This window comes from Coregonus lavaretus (assembly GCF_964263955.1).
Source record: "Coregonus lavaretus genome assembly, chromosome: 2".
Classification (NCBI taxonomy): domain Eukaryota; kingdom Metazoa; phylum Chordata; class Actinopteri; order Salmoniformes; family Salmonidae; genus Coregonus; species Coregonus lavaretus.
In genome coordinates, this window is record NC_139989.1 from 79,202,410 (window position 1) to 79,217,392 (window position 14,983).

The following is a 14,983-nucleotide window of genomic DNA, read 5'->3' on the forward strand; positions in this document are numbered from 1 at the left end:
TGGGGGCATGGTCTCTGAAAAAAATGCATACAAAGAAATGTCTATTCAAGTTTAAGATAGTTGGCCTTTAAACAATGCAATGTTATTACCATGTTTGTACAAAATGGTTGTTTTAAAATTGTTGTTTTTGATTGAATAACAACAATAAGGTTGCTTTGATACTAAACACAATAGAGAGGGTTGCAAATGATTTCCATAATAGATGTACATTAGTCCTCCTTTCCCATCGATTACCATCTCACCCAGAGTTGGTCCCTTTTATTGAAGAAAGGATCTCCTTCAGGGTCATAAACTAAATGTTGACATTTAAAAAATGACATTGTGTCTGTTGTGGTATTTAACAGGACATTGTGGCTGTTGTGGTATTTAACAGGACATTATGTCTGTTGTGGTATTTAACAGGACATTGTGTCTGTTGTGGTATTTAACAGGACATTGTGTCTGTTGTGGTATTTAACAGGACATTGTGTCTGTTGTGGTATTTAACAGGACATTATGTCTGTTGTGGTATTTAACAGGACATTGTGTCTGTTGTGGTATTTAACAGGACATTGTGTCTGTTGTGGTATTTAACAGGACATTGTGTCTGTTGTGGTATTTAACAGGACATTGTGTCTGTTGTGGTATTTAACAGGACATTATGTCTGTTGTGGTATTTAACAGGACATTGTGTCTGTTGTGGTATTTAACAGGACATTGTGTCTGTTGTGGTATTTAACAGGACATTGTGTCTGTTGTGGTATTTAACAGGACATTGTGTCTGTTGTGGTATTTAACAGGACATTGTGTCTGTTGTGGTATTTAACAGGACATTGTGTCTGTTGTGGTATTTAACAGGACATTGTGTCTGTTGTGGTATTTAACAGGACATTGTGTCTGTTGTGGTATTTAACAGGACATTGTGTCTGTTGTGGTATTTAACAGGACATTGTGTCTGTTGTGGTATTTAACAGGACATTGTGTCTGTTGTGGTATTTAATAGGACATTGTGGCCATGATATACACAATTATAGTTTTAACCACGTTTTGAAGCTATATAGTGTTTGTTTACATTTACTTTGTTTCCACACATTGGAGTAAAACAAGCTGATATGTTGAGTTCTGATGGGTACAACAGTTGAACTAAGCTCATGAGGCATTTATAAGTTATAACCTATTATTCAAGAATCAATAGTAAAAAGTCCAAAAATGGATCTAGCAACTGCAGATTGGAGCTTGCACATTAGTTGTGACTGACCTGACATATTGCTTAAGAGAGGCTTAAAAAGTTGTTACCAGGAGACAATATTATTGATACATAAAGTTGGGAATTCATAAGGAAGTAAATTGTACTGAAATTAAATCTGACTTTATTTGGAGACTGGAACACACACGGTACAATGACATGCTGACTGAGTCCAGACTACTGAACTAACTATATGAACCAGACTACTGAACTAACTATATGAACCAGACTACTGAACTAACTATATGAACCAGACTACTGAACTAACTATATGAACCAGACTACTGAACTAACTATATGAACCAGACTACTGAATTAACTATATGAACCAGACTACTGAACTAACTATATGAACCAGACTACTGAACTAACTATATGAACCAGACTACTGAACTAACTATATGAACCAGACTACTGAATTAACTATATGAACCAGACTACTGAACTAACTATATGAACCAGACTACTCAACTAACTATATGAACCAGACTACTGAACTAACTATATGAACCAGACTACTCAACTAACTATATGAACCAGACTACTGAACTAACTATATGAACCAGACTACTGAACTAACTATATGAACCAGACTACTGAACTAACTATATGAACCAGACTACTCAACTAACTATATGAACCAGACTACTCAACTAACTATATGAACCAGACTACTGAACTAACTATATGAACCAGACTACTGAACTAACTATATGAACCAGACTACTGAACTAACTATATGAACCAGACTACTGAACTAACTATATGAACCAGACTACTGAACTAACTATATGAACCAGACTACTCAACTAACTGAGAGATGATATTACATGTATTGTGTTTTGGAAACCAAACTGGATTAGAGATTTGTCCAGGAGAGATTCTGCAGAGTGTCCATCTCCTCTGAGCTGGTCAAAAATAGTCCATCCAAAACTCTCAACATTGACTTCTCAGAGTGAGCCACCAACGCTCAATTCTTTGATTTCCAGTGTTGGGGCCCAAAGTGACGCAGTCTGTTCCAGCCTCATCCACAGAGTGACGCAGACATTTTTGAATCTCTGCAATATGGGTGTTTTCAGTTCCATGATCAAGCCTCAATCTATAGCTGTATCCGTTTCTGTCATTCACAGCATCCATGAAATACACAGAGACGACCCAGCGACGACCCAGAGACGACCCCAGGGTCATTGTTTGTCATTGTTTGTCTCGTAGCCTTCTAGCCATATCTGTCACGATTCTCTAAAGCAGAACCCAGAAGCAGACCAGGACAAGGTGAGTAGAACGAAGGTGAGTATTTATTTACAGACTCAAAGGTGGGAGTAGAATAATCCAGGAGACGGAGCGGGCAGCGGAGGTGAGTTGGTGGGAGTGAATAGGCAGATCCAATGGTGTCACAGAAGCCACTGACGACCAGGCAGGGGTGGGGTGAATGTTCCGGGAGAATGACTGTAGACTGAGTAAACAGAGTGTCACGGTTTCGGCCGAGGCTGCTCCTCCTCCTGGTTCGGGCAGGCTTCGGCGATCGTCGTCCCCGGAGTACTAGCTGCCACCGATCTATGTTTCATGTTTGTTTGGTTTTGTCTTGATGTTGTACACCTGTGTCTTGTTAGTCCTCGTTAGTGTCCTATTTAGTTCTCGTTAGTTGTGTTTGTCGTTGTGTGTGATTGCTACTCTGTTCTCATGTTGGAGGTTGGTATTTCCCTCCAGTGTTTTGGAGAGGTATTTCCGCACATGTTTGTGCACCATTTATTTGACGCCTGTGTGCGCCGTGTATTCGCCTTCGGGCTTATTGTGCTTATTTCTCTACGTATATTACACTAAAGCCTTTTGGACTGAGCCTCTGCGTCCTGCGCCTGATTCATACACCACACCCACCTTCAGCAACCGCTGACAGAATCACACACAAATATGGAATCAGCAGGATCTGCAACTACGTCTGAGTCGCTTGAGGAGCATGTCCGTTGGCAAGATGACCAGATAATACAACTGGAGACCGCTCTACAGGACGTAATTAACACCTTGCACCGATGGGAGGCCAACGGGGTACCCACACCTCCACCTACCCTGTCAACCCCATCGGCCGGTCCACCAGTCCCAGGTCCGGAACCCAGGGGAATTAGACTCTCGCTCCCGAGGGCGTATGACGGAACACCTGCCGGGTGTCAGGGGTTCCTCCTACAGGTGGACACCCTGCTGGCCACCCGTGGACGTCCCGAGGGGGGTCCGTCCATTCCGCCCTCCGGCACCTCTGAGCCGAGCCCTATGGAGCTCGGGGGTGCCGGCGCTAGAGAAAGGAGGAGGAGGAGCCCGAAGGGGCCTGTCTCCTGCACCAAGTGCGGTCATGGAGGGCACACTGCGGCCAGGTGCTGGGGAGGGTTCTCCGGGGGAGAAGACAACAGGCCACGCACTGGGGGGGCCTCCCAGGTGAGTAGACGTCCCACTTACCCAGAGCTTTCTGTTGCGCACTTTTGTATACCTGTGTGTTTTCCACAGGTTGCACCTCATTCCCAGCATAAGGCGCTAGTAGATTCAGGCGCAGCTGGGAATTTTGTTGATCGGAAGTTTTGTTTAGATTTAGGGATCCCTCTCCTACCAATTGACAAACCTTTTCCCGTTTGTGCCTTAGATAGCCGCCCGTTGGGGTCGGAGTTGATTAGGGAGATCACAGCGCCACTTAGGATGTGTGCGCAGGGGGGTCATGAAGAGACTATACAGCTGTATCTGATCGACTCTCCTGCGTACCCAGTGGTGCTGGGAATTCCCTGGTTAAGCACCCATAACCCTGCTATTTCATGGCAACAGAGGGCTCTCGATGGGTGGTCTGCTCAGTGCAAGGGGCGATGTCTGGGTGTTTCCGTGGGGGCGACTTCGGTGGAAAGTCCAAACCAAGTGCCCGCACTGCACATTCCGCCTGAGTATGGGGATTTAGCTCTCGTGTTTAGTAAAACTAGGGCGACGCAGTTGCCTCCTCATAGACAGGGGGATTGTGCGATTGATCTCCAGGCAGGAGCAGCGCTCCCACGGAGCCATGTGTATCCTTTGTCTCAAGAGGAGAGAAAAGCTATGGAGACTTACATAGCCGAATCTTTGAGACAGGGATACATTCGGCCTTCCACTTCTCCCGCCTCCTCAAGCTTATTTTTTGTGAAAAAGAAAGATGGAGGGTTGCGCCCGTGCATTGATTACCGTGGTCTCAATCAGATTGCTGTAAAATACAGTTACCCACTCCCTCTGATTGCGACCATGACGGAGTCATTGCATGGAGCGCGGTTTTTCACAAAATTGGATATCAGGAGCGCGTATAACTTGGTGCGCATTAGGGAGGGCGACAAATTGAAGACAGCGTTTAGTACCACGTCAGGTCATTTCGAGTATCTTGTCATGCCATATGGGTTGATGAATGCTCCATCAGTCTTCCAATCCTTCGTAGATGACATTTTCCGGGATATGCAGGGACAAGGGGTGGTCGTGTACATTGATGATATTCTGGTGTACTCGTCTACCCGAGCCGAGCATGTAACCCTGGTGCGTCGTGTATTGAGGAGGCTGTTGGAGCACGACCTATATGTCAAGGCAGAGAAATGTCTGTTTTTCCAGGAGTCGGTCTCCTTTTTGGGTTATCGGTTGTCCGTGTCAGAGGTGAGAATGGAGGTGGATCGTGTGTCCGCTGTGCGTAATTGGCAAACCCCAACCACTGTAAAAGAGGTGCAGCAGTTCTTGGGCTTTGCGAATTACTACCGGAGGTTTATCCGGGGTTTTGGACAGGTGGCAGCTCCCATCACGTCCCTTCTGAAAGGGGGTCCGGTGCGCCTGCAGTGGTCAGCTGATGCGGACAGGGCCTATGGGAGACTGAAAGACCTGTTTACGTCGGCTCCGGTGCTGGCGCATCCGGATCCCGCATTACCCTTTCAGGTGGAGGTGGACGCGTCTGAGGCAGGTATAGGGGCCTTTCTCTCTCAACGGTCCGGCACGCCACCTAAACTCCGCCCCTGTGCTTTTTACTCTAAGAAGCTCAGCCCGGCGGAGCGTAACTATGACGTTGGGGACAGGGAGCTGTTAGCTGTAGTTCAAGCCCTTAAGGTGTGGAGGCATTGGCTTGAGGATGCTCAACACCCTTTCCTCATTTTGACTGACCATCGGAACCTGGAGTACATCCGGGCAGCGAGGAGACTGAACCCTCGCCAGGCTCGATGGAGTATGTTTCTCACCAGGTTCGTATTTAAAACCACATACATCCCTGGGTCCCAGAATGGTAAGGCAGATGCGCTGTCCCGGCGGTATGACACGGAGGAGAGGTCCGTTGAGCCTACTCCCATACTACCGGAGTCTTGCCTTGTGGCACCGGTGGTGTGGGAGGTCGATGCCGAAATCGAGCGAGCGTTGCGTACCGACCCCAGCCCTCCACAGTGTCCTGAGGGTCGGAAGTACGTTCCGCTCGAGATTCGGGATCGACTCATTTACTGGGCTCACACGTCCCCCTCCTCTGGACATCCTGTTATTGGCCGGACAGTGCATTGCCTTAGCACTAAATACTGGTGGCCTACTTTGGCTAGGGATGTGAGGGTTTATGTCTCCTCCTGCTCGGTGTGCGCCCAGTTTAAGGCGCACCGACATCTGCCCAGGGGTAAGTTACAACCCCTGCCCGTTCCACAACGACCATGGTCCCACCTCTTGGTAGATTTTGTGACAGACCTTCCCCTCTCTCAGGGGAATACCACCATCCTGGTCGTTGTGGACCGGTTCTCTAAGGCCTGTCGTCTTCTCCCAATGTCGGGTCTTCCTACTGCCCTACAGACCGCTGAGGCCCTATTTACCCATGTCTTCCGGCATTACGGGGTGCCCGAGGATATAGTGTCTGATCGAGGCCCCCAGTTTACCTCCCGTGTTTGGAGAGCGTTCATGGAGCGTTTGGGGGTCTCGGTTAGCCTTACCTCAGGGTACCACCCGGAGAGTAACGGGCAGGTAGAACGTGTCAACCAGGATATGGGTAGGTTTCTGAGGTCGTATTGCCAGGAACGGCCTGAGGAGTGGGCACGGTACCTTCCCTGGGCCGAGAAGGCCCAGAACTCTCTCCGCCACTCCTCTACCAACCTAACCCCCTTCCAATGTGTATTAGGTTACCAGCCGGTCCTGGCACCTTGGCAGCAGAGCCAGATTGAGGCCCCTGCGGTGGATGATTGGATGAGGCGCTCGGAAGAGACGTGGAACGCTGCCCACGTCCACCTACAGCGGGCCGTCCTTCGTCACAAGGCGAGCGCCGATCTCCACCGCAGTGAGGGGCCGGTGTACGCACCCGGAGATCGAGTCTGGCTCTCTACCAGAAACCTACCCCTCTGCCTGCCCTGCCGGAAGCTGGGTCGGCGGTTTGTGGGGCCCTTTAAAGTCCTGAGAAGATTGAACGAGGTATGTTATAGGTTACATCTACCTGTTGAGTATAAGAATATTAACCCCTCGTTCCATGTGTCTCTTCTCAGGCCGGTGGTAGCTGGTCCACTCCAGGACAATGAGATAGGAGAGACTCCTCCGCCCCCACTGGACATCGAGGGGGCTCCGGCGTACACCGTTCGGTCCATCTTGGACTCCAGACGCCGGATGGGGGGTCTCCAGTATCTCGTGGAGTGGGAGGGGTACGGTCCGGAGGAGCGGTGCTGGGTGCCGCGGAGGGACATCCTAGACCCATCTCTTCTGTCGGAGTTCCACCGGGACCATCCCGTGCGCCCTGCTCCGTGTCCTCCTGGTCGTCCCCGAAGCCGGGGTCGGCGCACGGCTGGAGCCGCGCGTCAAGGGGGGGGTACTGTCACGGTTTCGGCCGAGGCTGCTCCTCCTCCTGGTTCGGGCAGGCTTCGGCGATCGTCGTCCCCGGAGTACTAGCTGCCACCGATCTATGTTTCATGTTCGTTTGGTTTTGTCTTGATGTTGTACACCTGTGTCTTGTTAGTCCTCGTTAGTGTCCTATTTAGTTCTCGTTAGTTGTGTTTGTCGTTGTGTGTGATTGCTATTCTGTTCTCATGTTGGAGGTTGGTATTTCCCTCCAGTGTTTTGGAGAGGTATTTCCGCACATGTTTGTGCACCATTTATTTGACGCCTGTGTGCGCCGTGTTTCGCCTTCGGGCTTATTGTGCTTATTTCTCTACGTATATTACACTAAAGCCTTTTGGACTGAGCCTCTGCGTCCTGCGCCTGATTCATACACCACACCCACCTTCAGCACCCGCTGACACAGAGGTGAGTACACGGCAAGCAAAAAGTACAAAACAACAAAACTAACTCTAGTAAACTTGAGGCTGATACGCTGACACAACATACTGTTCATGGCTAACGATCCGGCAGGGAATGGATGTCAGGTCACAGCTTATGAAGAGAAGAGGTGATGATCAGGACCAGGTGTGCAGATAGCTGATGAGATGCAGGTGCGGGTACTGGAGAGATCTCTCGCCTAGCCTCGTCGCCCGGCAACCAGACAGGGTGCGTTCAGGAACCTTCAGGAAACAGACTCCAAGACAGAAAACAGGCAACTCAGGCAGAAACAGAACTCAGGAAGCGGGATTCCTGACAATATCCTTTTAGGTGAAAACCCGTCGATGCATCCACTGGTACATATTCCATAAGGTTTTAACTTGTCGCAACCACCCACATGCCAAACATAAGGCGGTTTCTCAGGCGGTTTCTTGTTCGCAGGTTGACACCCTGACCATCCTGAAGGCACAGAAGTTGACGGACAGTTTCCTTGTCGGTAACTATTCCGGCCATCCAACATTTCTGGTGCGTCCAGCGGTAGCCATGTTGTCGACCTGATGTTTGAAGCTGCTGGTGTATGAAGGAGAGCACCTCTGCTTCATCTGCTCTGTTTTTAACCTACCAGAGATGATTCCTACTTAGAACTATTTCTGTCTGAAGACGTATTGTAATGTTGAGTGATTCCTCCAATAATAACATTTCGTTGTTGGTGAATCCACGCTGGAAGTAGTCCTCAATGATATTGTCCATTGTCTATGTAGGAGTTAAGACACTTAGGCTCTTATCAGGGCCACCAATACACCCCAACCAATCAATGTAGACACAGGGAATCTTGAGACTCAGAGAAATTAGGTAAGCCCCTCCCCCTCTAATTACACATATTATTACATCACAATATCAGCTAAACAATGTAAAAATAATAACCCACTTTATCATAAACTATACAGACTCTTATAGGTCGGGATGTGGCCTCCTTTTCACAATTCAGAACCAGACCTGTACATCCGTTTAACCTTACAAATCAATTAAAAACATTGAACAGCAATCAGAATGTAGTGATTAAACCAGCAGATAAGGGGGCTCAGATTGTTGTAATGGATAAAGTGAATATCTTCTTGAAACCAATAGACAATAGGATAATGTTAAACACTATGTGCTACATGGTCCCCAGGGTATATGAATATAAAGAGACATGAGACAAAACAATGGACCTGTAGAATGGAATAAGTTATAAGACCTCTATGATTCATTTCATTTGTCAGTTCTTCCAGCTAATGTGAGATGTTTAGATGACATAACATTTGAGGACACATACTGTAATTTAGCTGGCCATCTTTTCCCCTCCCTTTCTGGCTGCCCTCCCCCTTCCCTTCTAAGTTCAAGTTGGTTTATTTGTCATATACATGGAGTTAACAGTGCAATGAAATGCTGACTAGCAGGTTAACCTCTTGACAACAACAATAGAACAAGTCAGTAGCTAAGTTAATATAAAGAGTAATACAATAGTAATAAACCCTGCATTCATAACTATCCTTAACATACCTGGGGTGTTTCTGGGATAGAGGGTTGATATAAAAGTCAATATAATCAGCAACACAGGAAGATTCTGAGACACAATCACTTACTATTGGTCAGCCGTAGGGAACCGCCAACGTCTCAGGAGATATGTATTTTAGGCAGTAAGTATAACTGCCTAGGCCTTGGAGAATCTGCCCCAAAAAGATAGACCATCTGTTTATCTGTAATGTACTTATCCTCATATAGTTTACTCACTATCTCCTGGATTAATCTTTGTGTTTTCCGGTTGTGTTGAGTGGGACAATGGAACATAATGTTTACCATTATCCTATTGTCTATTGGCTTCAAGAAGATATTCACTTGATCCATTGCAACAATCTGAGCCCCCTTATCTGCTGGTTTAATCACTATATTCTGATTGCTGTTCAATGTTTCTAGAGCTTGATTTTTTGAAAAATGTGTAAGGTTAAGCTGATATACAGGTTGGGTTCTGAATTGTGAAAAGGAAGCCACATCCCTACGTATAACAGTCTGTATAGTTTCTGACACTGACTCCAACTGAGGTTCCCAATGTGAGGGGTTTGGAAATAGTATATGAGGAAAATCTGTTTCATAATCAAAATGATCTAAAAACTTAAATCTTCTATGATAGAAGTGTAGATCCCTCCGGAGCTCCCCGCAGTCCACATGTTTAGGAGTTGGTATGAAAGTCAGTCCTCTTTCTAGAACCTCACTCTCGGCTTGGTTGAGCCCAATGGGACATTGCTGGTCAACACCTCAAATCGGTTGTGAAGTAGTATGGACATATTGATGGAACAAGGTCACTAAACTGGTGGTTAGACAGGGTAGATCCAAGAGCAGGCCTCTGCTGTCATCTAGAGGGCGTTTCTCTGTACTGCTTGACACATGGAGACTCAATGGAGGCACAGTGCAAAGTGCTCAAAGTAAGGCCCAAACAATTGTTTGTCAGGCTGGGATCTATAGTTCTGGTGAAAAATGTCCTTTAAGTATCTCCACAATATCCCCATATGTCTTATTACCTGTTCTGTCTGGCTGTAGCAGGCTGCCAAGTAAATTACATGTCTTTGGCCCCATTACACTAAAACATGTAGGCACAATGTTGTCCTCATCCATGTCATCCAAGAACAAAATATTCAAACCGTTCTGTATATGAGCTCCACTGTTCAATACTTTTATCAAATTGTCCAATGTTTACAACAATTCCAATAATTGTTCATTTCTCAATAAGCTCCTGATTGTCACTCACTTCAATATTGTCCTCAACCACAGCAATATTTTCCTCAGTCACATGATCTTCATTCACTTCACTCACTGACGTTTCCTCCTAAGTTCGCTCATTTAGCAGATTTAATTAAAAGGTTTGTCTTCACAGTTGAATAAATGTCCTTTCCTTTAATCACTGTATATTCCTCCTTTTTAATCACGTTGTTTTCCCACTCCAATGTCCGTCTCGAGTCCTTTTCTGCCGTCCATGACGATGTTAACTCCAGTGGTGGAAAAAGTACCCAATTGTCATATTTGATTAAAGTAAAGATACCTTAACAGAAAATGACTCAACTAAAAGTGAAAGTCACCCAGTAAAATACTACTTGAGTAAAAGTCTAAAAGTATTTGGTTTTAAATATACTTAAGTATCAAAAGTAAATGTAATTGCTAAAAATTTACTAAAGTATCAAAAGCAAAAGTACAAGTATAAATCATTTCAAATTCCTTACATAAAGCAATCCAGACGATTTTCTTGTTTTTAAAATGTACGTTCAGCCAGAGGCAAACTCCAACACTCAGACAATTTACAAACAAAGCATTTGTGTTTAGTGAGTCCCCCAGATCAGAGGCAGTAGGGATGTTCTCTTGATAAGTGTGTGAATTGGACCATTTTCTGTCCTGCTAAGCATTCAAAATGTAATGAGTACTTTTGGGTGTCAGGGAAAATGTATGGAGTAAAAAGTACATTATTTTCTTTAGGAATGTAGTGAAGTAAAAGTAAAAGTAGTCAAAAATATAAATAGTAAAGTCAAGTACAGATACCCCCAAAAAACTACTTAAGTAGTACTTTAAAGTATTTTTACTTAAGTACTTTACACCACTGGTTAACTCTCTTTCTTAGCTAGCTCGACTATGCACTTGCCTCTGCTAGCAATACACTGTGCTAACATTAGCCTATTCTGCACCACAGAAAATAACAGTTTTAAACAGTTGTAAAAACCCACTTCTTCCAGACAGAATAGTTCCTGTAGATTCAGACGTACTCATCACCAATCTTTTGTTGTGTCTCGTTGGTTTCATAACCACGTCTGTATAACAATTCAATAATGATGAGACAGGAGACAGGAATCAGTTCAACCATTTATCTGGAACGTGATCATCTCAACACATACAAACCCCCATGATGCTCTGCAGCACAACCCCAATATACAACAAATACATAAATAAGTAAATGGACACTAAATAAAACTAATAGAGGAATTTAAATGTTCAGTTGTAGAAAGTAGGGCCATGGGATAGGGTCAGAAAGGTCAGTATGTTTGATAACTGGTTACAGAGGTGACATAACAAGCATAAGGTCCATTATAACACAGTGAAGTAGAGGTGGGAGCTAAAAGCAGACATGGACAGTGAGACCGTGTGAGGAGGTCAGGGGTGAAACACTAGATCAGGACAGGTAGAAATGGCAGGGCTGGAAATAGACACAGAGACACATTCTGATCATGGCTCAGACCTGACCTGAGACACCCAAACAGAAGATGCCATAGGAAAGTCCTGTCCAGTAGGCTATATGGGATTTCCTTTCATCAAAATACAACACATGGAAATGTGTCCAGTGTGTGAGTGTCCAGAGTGTGTGTGTGTGTTTCCAGTGTGTGTCCAGTGTGTGTGTGTGTGTGTGTGTGTGTGTGTGTGTCCAGTGTGTGTCCACTGTGTGTGTGTGTGTGTGTCCAGTGTGTGTGTGTGTGTTCAGTGTGTGTGTCTAGTGTGTGTATGTGTGTTCAGTGTGTTTGTGTGTGTGTGTGTTCAGTGTGTGTGTGTGTGTGTGTGTGTGTCCAGTGTGTGTGTGTGTGTCTAGTGTGTATATGTGTGTTCAGTGTGTGTGTTTGTGTGTGTGTTCAGTGTGTGTGTGTCCAGTGTGTGTGTGTGTCCCCAGTGTGTGAGTGCAGTGTGTGTGTGTGTGTGTGTGTGTGTGTGTGTGTTCAGTGTGTGTGTGTGTCTAGTGTGTGTGTGTGTGAGTGTGTCCGGTGTGTGTGTGTGTGTGTTTGTCCTGCGTGTGTGTGTCCAGTGTGTGTGTGTGTGTGTGTGTGTGTGTGTGTGTGTGTGTGTCCAGTGTGAGTGTGTCCAGTGTGTGTGTGTGTCCAGTGTGTGTGTGTCCAGTGTGTGTTTGTCCAGTGTGTGTGTGTGTGTGTCCAGTGTGTGTGTGTGTACAGTGTGTGTGTGTGTGTGTCTAGTGTGTGTGTGTGTGTGTGTGTGTGTGTGTCCAGTGTGTGTGTCCAGTGTGTGTGTGTGTGTCCAGTGTGAGTCTGTCCAGTGTGTGTTTGTCCAGTGTGTGTGTGTTTGTGTGTGTGTCCAGTGTGTGTGTGTGTATGTGTGTTTGTGTGTGTCCAGTGTGTGTGTCCAGTGTGTGTGTGTTCAGTGTGTGTGTGTGTGTGTACATTGTGTGTGTGTGTGTGTGTGTCCAGTGTGTGTGTGTGTGTCTCGTGTGAGAGTGACCAGTGTGTGTGTGTGTCCAGTGTGTGTGTGTCCAGTGTGTGTTTGTCCGTTGTGTGTGTGTGTCCAGTGTGTGTGTGTGCACAGTGTGTGTGTGTGTGTGTCTAGTGTGTGTGTGTCCAGTGTGTGTGTTTGTCCAGTGTGTGTGTGTGTGTGTGTGTGTTTGTGTGTGTCCAGTGTGTATGTGTGTGTGTGTGTGTGTGTGTGTGTGTTTGTTTGTGTCCACTGTGTGTGTCCAGTGTGTTTGTGTCCAGTGTGTGTGTTCAGTGTGTGTGTGTGTCCAGTGAGTGTGTGTGTGTTCAGTGTCTGTGTGTCCAGTGTGTGTGTGCAGTGTGTGTGTCTAGTGTGTGTGTCTAGTGTGTGTGTGTGTGTGTGTGTGTGTGTGTGTTCAGTGTGTTTGTGTGTGTGTCCAGTGTGTTTGTGGGTGTTTAGTGTGTGTGTGTGTGTGTGTGTGTGTGTTCAGTGTGTGTGTGTAGAGTGTGAGTTTGTGTGTGTGTGTGTGTGTGTTCCCAGTGTGTTTGTGTGTGTGTGTGTGTGTGTGTGTGTCTGGTGTGTGTGTGTGTGTTTGTCCTGCGTGTGTGTGTGTGTGTCCAGTGTGAGTCTGTCCAGTGTGTGTGTGTCCAGTGTGTGTGTGTTTGTCCAGTGGGTGTTTTTGTGTGTGTGTCCAGTGTGTGTGTGTATGTGTGTTTGTGTGTGTCCAGTGTGTGTGTCCAGTGTGTGTGTGTTCAGTGTGTGTGTGTGTGTGTGTACATTGTGTGTGTGTGTGTGTGTGTCCAGTGTGTGTGTGTGTTACCCGTGTGAGTGTGTCCAGTGTGTGTGTGTGTCCAGTGTGTGTGTGTCCAGTGTGTGTTTGTCCGGTGTGTGTGTGTGTGTCCAGTGTGTGTGTGTGTGTACAGTGTGTGTGTGTCTAGTGTGTGTGTGTGTGTGTGTGTGTTTGTGTCCAGTGTGTGTGTTTGTCCAGTGTGTGTGCGTGTGTGTGTGTTTGTCTTTGTGTGTGTGTGTGTGTGTCCACTATGTGTGTCCAGTGTGTTTGTGTCCAGTGTGTGTGTTCAGTGTGTGTGTGTGTCCAGTGTGTGTGTGAGTGTGTTCAGTGTGTGTGTGTCCAGTGTGTGTGTGCAGTGTGTGTGTCTAGTGTTTGTGTGTTTGTGTGTGTGTGTGTGTGTGTGTCCAGTGTGTGTGTTTGTCCAGTGTGTGTGCGTGTGTGTGTGTTTGTCCAGTGTGTGTGTGTGTGTGTGTGTGTGTGTGTGTCTTTGTGTGTGTCCACTGTGTGTGTCCAGTGTGTTTGTGTCCAGTGTGTGTGTTCAGTGTGTGTGTGTGTCCAGTGTGTGTGTGTGTGTGTTCAGTGTGTGTGTGTCCAGTGTGTGTGTGCAGTGTGTGTGTCTAGTGTGTGTGTGTGTGTGTGTGTGTGTGTGTGTGTGTGTGTGTTCAGTGTGTTTGTGTGTGTGTCCAGTGTGTGTGTGGGTGTTTAGTGTGTGTGTGTGTCTAGTGTGTGTGTGTGTGTGTGTGTGTGTGTGTGTCCAGTGTGTGTGTTTGTCCAGTGTGTGTGCGTGTGTGTGTGTTTGTCCAGTGTGTGTGTGTGTGTGTGTGTGTGTGTCTTTGTGTGTGTCCACTGTGTGTGTCCAGTGTGTTTGTGTCCAGTGTGTGTGTTCAGTGTGTGTGTGTGTCCAGTGTGTGTGTGTGTGTGTGTGTGTGTGTCCAGTGTGTTTGTGTGTGTGTGTGTGTGTGTGTGTGTGTTTGTCCGGTGTGTGTGTGTGTGTGTTTGTCCTGCGTGTGTGTGTGTCCAGTGTATGTTTTTTAGTGTGTGTCCAGTGTGTGTGTGTGTGTATGTGTTTTTGTGTGTGTCCAGTGTGTGTGTCCAGTGTGTGTGTGTTCAGTGTGTGTGTGTGTGTGTGTGTGTGTACAGTGTGTGTGTGTGTCCAGTGTGTGTGCGTGTGTCGAGTGTGAGTGTGTCCAGTGTGTGTGTTTGTCCAGTGTGTGTGCGTGTGTCCAGTGTGTGTGTGTCCAGTGTGTGTTTGTCCAGTATGTGTGTGTGTCCGGTGTGTGTGTGTGTGTGTTTGTGTGTGTCCAGTGTGTGTGTGTGTGTCCAGTGTGTTTGTGTCCAGTGTGTGTGTTCAGTATGTGTGTGTGTTCAGTGTGTGTTCAGTGTGTGTCCAGTGTGTGTGTGTGTGTGTGTGTGTGTGTGTGTGTGTGTGTGTGTCAGTGTTACCATGGTTATTATTTACAGGGACACTGAGGAGTCAACATCCCAAACCCAAAACCCTGGATAGAGGGGCTCAGTGAATG